Source organism: Buteo buteo, chromosome 12 (genome assembly GCF_964188355.1).
Source record: "Buteo buteo chromosome 12, bButBut1.hap1.1, whole genome shotgun sequence".
NCBI classification, from domain to species: domain Eukaryota; kingdom Metazoa; phylum Chordata; class Aves; order Accipitriformes; family Accipitridae; genus Buteo; species Buteo buteo.
The window spans coordinates 6,076,917-6,085,761 of record NC_134182.1 but is presented as its reverse complement, the minus strand read 5'-3'; positions in this window follow the sequence as shown (position 1 = coordinate 6,085,761).

The following is an 8,845-nucleotide window of genomic DNA, read 5'->3' as shown; positions in this document are numbered from 1 at the left end:
CCTGCTGCTCGCCTGATTGAGCAACCGATGGTGAACGCCAAGAAGGAGCCCACCGTCACTGCCTGCTCTCGGGATTTGCTCTGCTGCAGTGCTTTCCTCCTCCCAGCGAGCTTTATGAGTGTGGCTTAAATAAACCAGCTTGGACCACCGCTGTGGCCAAGGCCTGTGTCCTGGGCAAGCGGGAAGAGGCGTTTTTGCACCTTCTTCACGTGGCTCCTTGACATATTTCTGAGCCAAAGGCTTCGGTTTCTGACTGCCCCGTGAGCTGCCCTGACCTACGTCCGGCCCAAGCCTTTCTCTGACCAAAATTTCTGCATCCAGGTGGTCTGACATGATGTACTGATGTATCACGAGGGTTTGTCTTGCCCGAGTGACTCCACCGTTGCCAGCTTTGGGTCTGCTCCCCTGCAAGGGAGGGACTGGCACATCTGGTCTGGATTTTGAGCATTGCCTTACAATGTTCTTTGGGATCCATAGTAATGAAACAAGCCCTGAGCCACAATCCCCAAACCTCTTCCTTTCCTGCAGTCCAACACTGAAAAGCAACTGCCAAAATAGCGCCGTGGCTGTGTATTTTCATTACCGCTGTCATTTGTACAACAAATGCAACCCATCTGCAGCCACACTTTTGTTCTTCGGTATCTCAGGGCTCTGCCAGCTGAAGCTGCGCTTGGGGCTTTCCTCTGAGCTGCACCAGCTTTACCGGCTCTGCGGGCAGGGTGGCACTGGGACAAGTTCTGCAGGGACCGTCGGTCGCAAAGGTGGCCCTGATGGCACCTTGTCAGCTCATTTCAGGCTCATCTGTATTGGACCTTGGACCAAAAGGCTTTTTTTTTTTTTTTTTGCTTGGCTTGCAAAATGCAGTTAAAATGTACCCAGAGAAGTCACCTGGTAAAGTGAACGCACGAGGTGCATATCTCCTGACTGACCACACTGACATTTTTTATGCAGGGGCTGTGCGTGCATACATGTGTGCATGCATATATATATATATACACGTATAGGTACAATCTACCTCCTGCTTGGGGAAAGTCCTTTGCAAATGTCTATGGAAAGCAGGAGGCCTTTTGAGCTCAGGTGAGGGCTCTTTGCACCATGACAGTGTTTCCAGCTGGGTGAGAGATGCCGAAACCCCACGGAGGGCTATAACCAGCTCCTTGGGGGTTGCAGAAGCAGCAGGACACCTGCAGCTTGCTTTATCGGTGCGTGGCCAGGCATGGGTGTTTTAGGGCTCAAAGGGTGAGCAGCATGGGAGCACAGCCTGTTAACACTGACACAGCCCAGAAAAGCAACGAGAGGAATGTAAATGGCAGTCAGAGACAATAAACCGCATGTGAAAGTTGAATGTTCTGAAGCTCAACAGGAGCAATGGAGCAAGTGGGCTGAGCCTGGGGGTCTCAGCCCTCGCTTGCCTGGGGGTCCCACCACCAGGTCTGCCCAGGCTGACCCTACACAAACTTTATCCAACAACTCCTCTGATTTGCCTATTCTGGGATAAAGCAAAAGCATGCGATGACCTTTTTCTGCAGCAAAGCTTTGATCTGAGCCTTTGGCTGCAAAACACACCCTGAAAGGTTGTTTGCTTAGAAGAAACGCTTGAGAGCGTTTGCAGCCTTCATCAAGAGAGGGAAGCCCAGAAAAATTGAGTGGGGTAGCCTGAGTTAGCCAGACCCCTGCAAATGCTTTGCTGAGGTTTGACTTACCAGGTAAACAGGAGTTTGAGAGCAGAATTTCTTTCACCTGAGCTGGTCTCCTCCTACTTAATGCAATTACAGGCAGGTTTGAAAGGTTGGGGAGAGAACGGTAGTGTTGGGTTGCTGCTGAGAGTGAGGTTGTGTGACGGGAACAGCCTTTGGAGAACAGGTAGGGAAGGAGTGGGAGGATGAATGAAGAGAGAGCATTTGGTGCTGGTTTTGGATACTCCTGAATGCCTAGGACTGGAGGGAACTGCCTGGGTTGTTGGTTCAGCCACAGTGCTGTTTGTAGAAGATGGCTTTTTAATTTTGGGAGGTGGTGGGGTTGCGGCATCCGTCACTGCTCCTGTTTGTGGTTGGCCTGGTCAGCTGTGTGTGTTGAAATTTAATGTTGTAGCATCATTTGCTTTGCCTGTTTTCTTTGGGTCTGAAGTGGGTATGCAGGAAGAGCTGCTGTCAGCCTTGCTAGCTAATAGAGGCAAGGAATTAAACTGTATTGGGCAACTCCATGTGCGAATGACTGTATGTGGTTTACAGGCAGTGAAAAATGAATGTCTGAAAGTCCACAAAAAATGCAAGTCTGTGATCTCTACTATGTTGTGTAAGTACTTCTCACTTCTGTCGTTTACTGTAAGATGAAGTGGTGAAATTTGGCTTACAAGAGAAATGATGTGAAACAGTGCCTAGTCTGATTTGGAAAAAACACCAATCAGAGGGCTGCTCTTCCTCTGTGGGGTGCAATCTGGTTTGAATTTCACCCTGTAAAATTATCTTGCTTATGCACAAAAGGTCTTCCTTTGCAAAACATCACCTTGCTATTTTGTCCTCTTGAAATCGCTGTCACAACTGTCCAGACTGCTCCTGTGCCAGAGAATCTGGGGGCTCTGCCCTGCCTTTGCCCTTCCCAGGGGCAGGGACTATGTACTAGAGGACAAATGGAGTATTTAAAGTTATTTTTACTTCACTTTCTGGAGTGGATTGACTTCATAGCTGTCTATTCCTCTTTCAATGAGAGGTGAATTGGGGGATTAAATGTTAAAGTCCTGTGTGGGAATCTGGTGCTCCTGGGGGATATCGTGTATCCATATTTGATGTTGAATCAAGCCCATGCAATGATTTTTCTCCGATTTTTCTCTTCTCTCTGAAGAACAGAGGCTTGCAGGGCTGGTGAAAACAGAGGTGAATGTGAACGCCTTTGGGCTGGGACTGGGGGGCAAATCCTCCACCAAAAGTCCCTTGGGCATCTGAGAGGTACTCCTTTCTCTGATACAGCCTGTTTGGCCCAGGTGTAGGACCTATGGTCTGACCTCAGTAATCAGGACCAGCAGGTCCAGGAGGCGCGCTGATGCGATGGAAAGGCGAGGGCTTCCCACAGAGGCCATCGGGATCCCCAGGCTGCTGCGAACTCGGGGCAATCCGCACAGGAGTGCTCGCTGATGACTTTGGGGTTTCAGATGAAAACTGGTGTCCGAGACCCCTCGCGTGAGTATAGGGCAGGTTGGCGGTAAGCAGAAACAGCCACCCATCTGGTGGCTCTCCTCAAGCGTGCGTACGTCCCCAGATGCAGCAGAGGTCTTGCCACCCCCAATAAGACAGGTAAACGCAGAGCTCGTGTCCCCGGAGATTTCAGCTTTTTTTGCCTGCGCTAGAAACCGCGAGTGATGCCAGAGGCGGTGCAAAATGCAGAACTTGAGAGGAGGCAGCGTGGGGTAGGTCCAAAGGTTTGTGCTGAAGCTGATCCGTCATCCTGAAGTGGTGATGGACTCGACGTGCTCCTCTCACCTGCCGCCTCAGCTGATGCGCTCAGGTTTCTTGGACCTGGTCCCCATTTCACATTCAGCAAAGCAGAGCGCGTTTTGCAACACGTTTGGGGGATGGGAAGGAAAAAAAAAAAAAAATCTGTTGGTCCTTCCTTTCCGAGATGTTTGAGAAAGTAAATTTTTATCAGAAAAAAAAACCCCAACCCAAAACTCAAAACAGGAAACTCTTATCAGCTTGCCAGGAAGCTCTATTGCTTTGTGGAAGTGTTACCCTACGGTCATTGCTACTTTCAGTAGCTGTTTGTGAGTAATTTATGGCTTTAAGATGGGCATCAATTTTCCATGCAAGCAGGGGAGAGGCCCTAAAACTGGAAGAGGTAGCGGCAGGAGTGGAGGGTGGAGGGGAAATACCAAGGAACAGGATTTGTATTATCTTACTACATATATTTACAAGGATAAGATTTTCATTGTCTTCTATGGTAAATTATGATCCTGTTTTTGTTCTGTATTCTGATCAGGAAACAACAAACCTATGTCTTCAAAAAAATGCACAGGCTTAGTCTTCAGTGACTATTATTCAGCAGAAGTAATTGAGGGACTCTACGTATCTTCTTGGCAGGGAAATTTCTAAATTATTGCCTTATGAAATTCTGTGCTGAATGTGTGCAGGTGTCTGTAAAACTACAGATATATATATATATATATATATATATATAAAATAAAACTATTAAAACTTGTCACAGGGGATTGGCTGGTTCTTTTTTGTGCCCCAGTTTTGTTGTGCCTATCTCCAACATAGAGGGCTTGTTAGGCCCAGAAGTAATTTCTCTTAAAATAGCATTCCTCTAAAGTGTCTTCAAATTTAAAAAAAAAAAAAAAAAAAAAGTGGTATGCAATGTAGTAAAACGTATCTGAAAACTCTGTGTGTGTGGGTGCGTGCTTTATGTATAGAGCTCAGTTTAGCATTCAAATCTGCCAGGTAGTTGTATTGAACAGCGCTGGCTCCTTGCCCAGTATTTCCCTTTGTTTTGCGTTTTTGTCCCCTGCTGTATCTGTTTGAGTGCTTTGTGGATTGCTGTCACCCCTGTGGTCACCCGACATTACAGCAAGCCTTCCAACAGAGTTATTTTGTGTCCTGCAAGCTGTACTGGGCAGGCATGATGCAAAGAAGAAAGTGCAATGCTGCTGCCGGGTTATCGCTTTAGTCATGTTGACTGCTGACTAAAGTGCTTGTTTATCTTTTAATTTGTGCTGGCAAATCTCTTTCGCTTAAAAACAAGAATTAAACTTTTGTCTGGGAAGCTGAGCTTCTGGACCATGAAGGAAAAAGAGACTTTCTGCACGAGTAACCCATGACCAGCTCTCTTAAGGGTGGTTTGGCAGCAGGGCCATGCAGAGGAGCTGGGACGATGTCCTGGTTGAGCTCGCCGAGTGCCACCAGCGGTGCAGAACACCTTTCTGTGGGCTCCTGGGCTCTGGCCTCGCATTTAGAAAGACACCATGGCATGCCCAGGCTTTGGGAGTGTGGGGAACGAGGCTTTTTTCAGGGAGCAATGCATTTCTCAGCATGGCTTGGGGTCCCTCTCAGCTGGAGGAGTCCCTGTGAAACCAACATCAGAGAAGTCCGAGAGGTCTCTGTCCTATCTCATAACAGATAACGAGTGCATGTTGAAACCTGGCTGTGCTTATTGGCTTCTGGTCTGATATCGCTCTCTGAAACAGATCTTTAAGTACAAAGATCAACTTTTTTTTCACCCTCCAGCTTTTAAATGACGGTCTTAAACCCAGAGCACTCTGTGCAAAGAGGTTCACCGCGCTGGTGTTCAGTGCTTCTGGGAAACAGGGTTATTCCATGATTGCTTGAAGTCTTTGGCCAAGCATGTTTGATACACAGAGGTACAGCATAGTAACTGCGCTCATCTGTGAATCCGTTTTTCTCTTTTAATATGCACTTATCTTTCTAATAGGGCATTTGAAGACATTTGTCTAAAACCCAGTAAACAGTGGCCTTTTTCTCTCCTTGGACTACATTCAGTGTTTACATTGCAATTCATTAGGAAGTAAATAGCTATTTGCTGGGGCTGTAAAAAATCACTCTTCCTCTCCTTGTACCTTATCTCATCTTCCTGGGCAGAAGTCAAGAGCCTCTTTCTTTCCCCCCTCCCCTTCCCTCTTGGCTATACAATTGACTGCGAATGATCCAAGGGGTATGATATGCCAGGTATTTTGCACACTCATCTCTGGGGAGCTGCCTGCCTTTCTTGGAAATGGCCTCTTGGCCTGTTCTCTCTTGCTGGAGTCAGCACTTGCTTGTGGGGCTGGGAGGTGCTCGTCTTCCTCGCCCCTCTGGCGAAGGACTTTCGGGCAGGTGATGAGGTTGCATCTGATGGTTTGAGGTGCCTCAAGAATAATTAATGCTGTAAGCTCATTGGCAGGTCTGGCTGCTTAATTGCGAACCTCCAACTGGGATGGTGGGGTCCTTGAAAGACATTTTCTCTGCTAGAGGGGGGGAAAAATGGGCTGTGAACAGGTCTGACCAGCCCTGGAGATGGTGGGAAGCCAGGTCTGAGCATTCCCTTTCCCCAGGGGTCTCCAAGTGGCTACGGTGAGCCCACCAGCCCTGTGTTGTCCCGACTTTGGCAGCCTTTCCGTGTAAATCACAGCTCTGATATTCACGTCCGCAGCGAGAAGCTGGAGGAATAAATACCCTTCTGGGCAAAGTGGAAAGGCTGCAGCCGGCGTGTGCCTCTCGGGCTGTGACGGTGGCCCACGGCTTTCGGCAGGACCGCGCCAGCTTTTGTTCGTAACTGTCCTCCTGAAAGGAAGTGGTGAAAGGCCACTAGTCCGCCTTTATTTCTGTGAAACGAAGTGAAATGAGTGAGGCGACCCATCGGAAGCAGATCGTTAGAAATATTCGTGACCTTACGTGATCCCTACAGGGCTGGGATAGAGGCAGCCAGAAAGGGCAACGCGTCCTCGTTTGTCACGTTAGCAGTTTGTCATCTCCTCTGCAGGGCTTATTTCTCTCTCCGCTAAGAAGGTATCTGTGTTTCCTGCCGGGTGGAGAGTAGCTGCTCCAGGATGGCTGGGCAGACCCTCCATGGAGGCACGACCTGCTTTCAACATGCTCTACTTGCTCCAGCCTGCCCCAGATGCATGGACATGGCACCTCAGCCGACTTCCAGCAGCTTTCCCCTGGTCCCCCTCTGAACCCCTGGGGCTCCCTTCGCGCCTTTGGCAGCGTCTCCCGAGGGCTGGGAAGCCACCTCTGCTGTGTTGCTTTGGGACCTGACATGGACTGGCTTTCTCCAGGGGGCTACAGGACAAGGGCCATCACTCTTGGCCATCCCAGAAGGTCTTTGGGGTGTCAGGATAAGCACTTTTCTTCCCCCACTTTTCTTCCCCCATCCCACCGTGCAGGTTGGGAGATCTGTACTTGCCCAAAGCCCCAGTGGGAGGGGAAGAAGGACAGAGAGTGGCCTTGAGAAGAGGAATCGCTATGAAAAACCACAAACAAAGCCCGTAACTGCTCCTTCCAGGTTCTGACAAGAGATGTGAAACTCTGACCTTGGGTCTGTAGGGAAATGCTGCCAAGGCTGAGATGATGTGGTGCTTCTGGGCTTTGACTGAGCTGCGTAGAGGATGGAGGGGGAGGGAGAAGCTGTTCAAGGCTAGACTTTGCCACTTCGGAGGCAGCACGTGATCTCTTCTCTGTGCTGTTCTGCTGAAATGCTGTGCCTGAGGCTTGGCAGAGTCTCCTGCCCAGCATCCCCTCCCCTTATAGACAAGGGGAACGTAGCTTGCAAGGCTGGGAAAGTACTGCAGGCAAAGGACTGGAGCAATTGAATCAGCAGAGCTTAAAGGAAAATACTGCTGCCAAACCTCACTGCCTTGTCAGTCACCATTCCTGCAAAGTGTTCATGGGGGAAAAAAAACAAAACCACCGAAAACCCCACCACCATAAAGGTCGCATGGTTGCACAGACAGCTTTGAGACCATCAGTGCTCTGTGGACTATGGTTTGGTTTCTGTGGGCCTGGATGTTTATGAAGCATTCACCAGTTTGGTTGCGTAGCATTGCTATACTGATGGCTACAGCTGGTAAGGCAAAGTACACGTGTAGCTGTTGAGAGCTAATTGCTGGTTATAGCATGTACTGCCTGCCTTGGGCCGATGCAGGTTTGAACCAGAGCTTAAAAACTAGGTCTCGGTGTATCATCAGTACTTGACCCATAGTGGGTTTTTTGATTAAGGCTCCCTGCGAGACCTGGGGTTGACATTCACTGCTTGCATAACTCTCATTCTGTAAAGACCTCTGTCCACTCCTATGCATGTGAGACATCTCTGGGCAGTAAAACTTCTTTCTCAATTGCTCTTCCAGTTGCCGGATTATCTATTGCCCCTGAGCAGCCCGCAAAGCTCCAGTCTAGCATTAAATGGCAACAACTAGATCATCTTCTTTCCCCTTTCACGGCTGCTCAGTTTCAGAAGGAAGAGTCGGTCTTGTATGACTCAGAAGGAAGAAGGGATTTAGGTGTGCTTGGCTAATGTATGTTGGTGACTGCTGGTGGGACCGTGGGCAGTATGCCACCATTTCTTTTTATAGTTTAGTTTGCAAGCTGTGATTTCTTGGCAGAGAGGATGGTCATCGGTCTGCTTTTATCCCTTTGGCAGGATGAGTCATCAAAGATGATGATATTAATTAGAGAACTAATCTTCCTTTGTGGCAAATGGTGCAAGTTCCCTAGTTTGCCAAGGTTTTGCTCCATGCTAGAACTGGATTGATGGGTGCTAGCTAGCTATTATGGCTGCTTAAGCTGCTTATGACCTTTTTGTGTGTAGAGAGGAATTAAAACTCCTGATTGGCGTATGAAGGAACTCTTTACTGAGGAACTGGGTCCTTCCATCCTAATCAGGGAGCAATTCTGCTTTTGAGAATTTAACATACCTGTTAGCTGGAGTCCCAGCTGGCAGCTACGCAGTTATGGTGCAAACTGGAGATGCCTGTGATGTGTGACGTGTAAGCTTTAAAGATGGTTGGATGCAGATAATTCCCCCTTTTGTGAAAGGCTTAAGGATGGTAGGCAGACAGGCAGCGAGCTCTCATTTTGATACCTTTCCACTCTCTTTAGGAAAAAAGCTGCTGAAACTCTGCCTTGAAAACTAAAGTTTGAAGGAGGCTGGAGAAGTGGCCAGAGCGCTTTCCCTGGGAGCTGTGCTTCCTTCTGGCCTCTGTGCTACCATCATTTTGTAAGGAGCTTCTGTGATTCTCATCTTGCTGATAAATGCATAGGGTGGTAGGCTGAGTGGTGGGTAAAAACTATTTAGAGAGAGTTTTTAGTTGGCATTTGCTTGTAGTGGTCTTGTGAGGTGTAAGGAGAGGAATTCCATG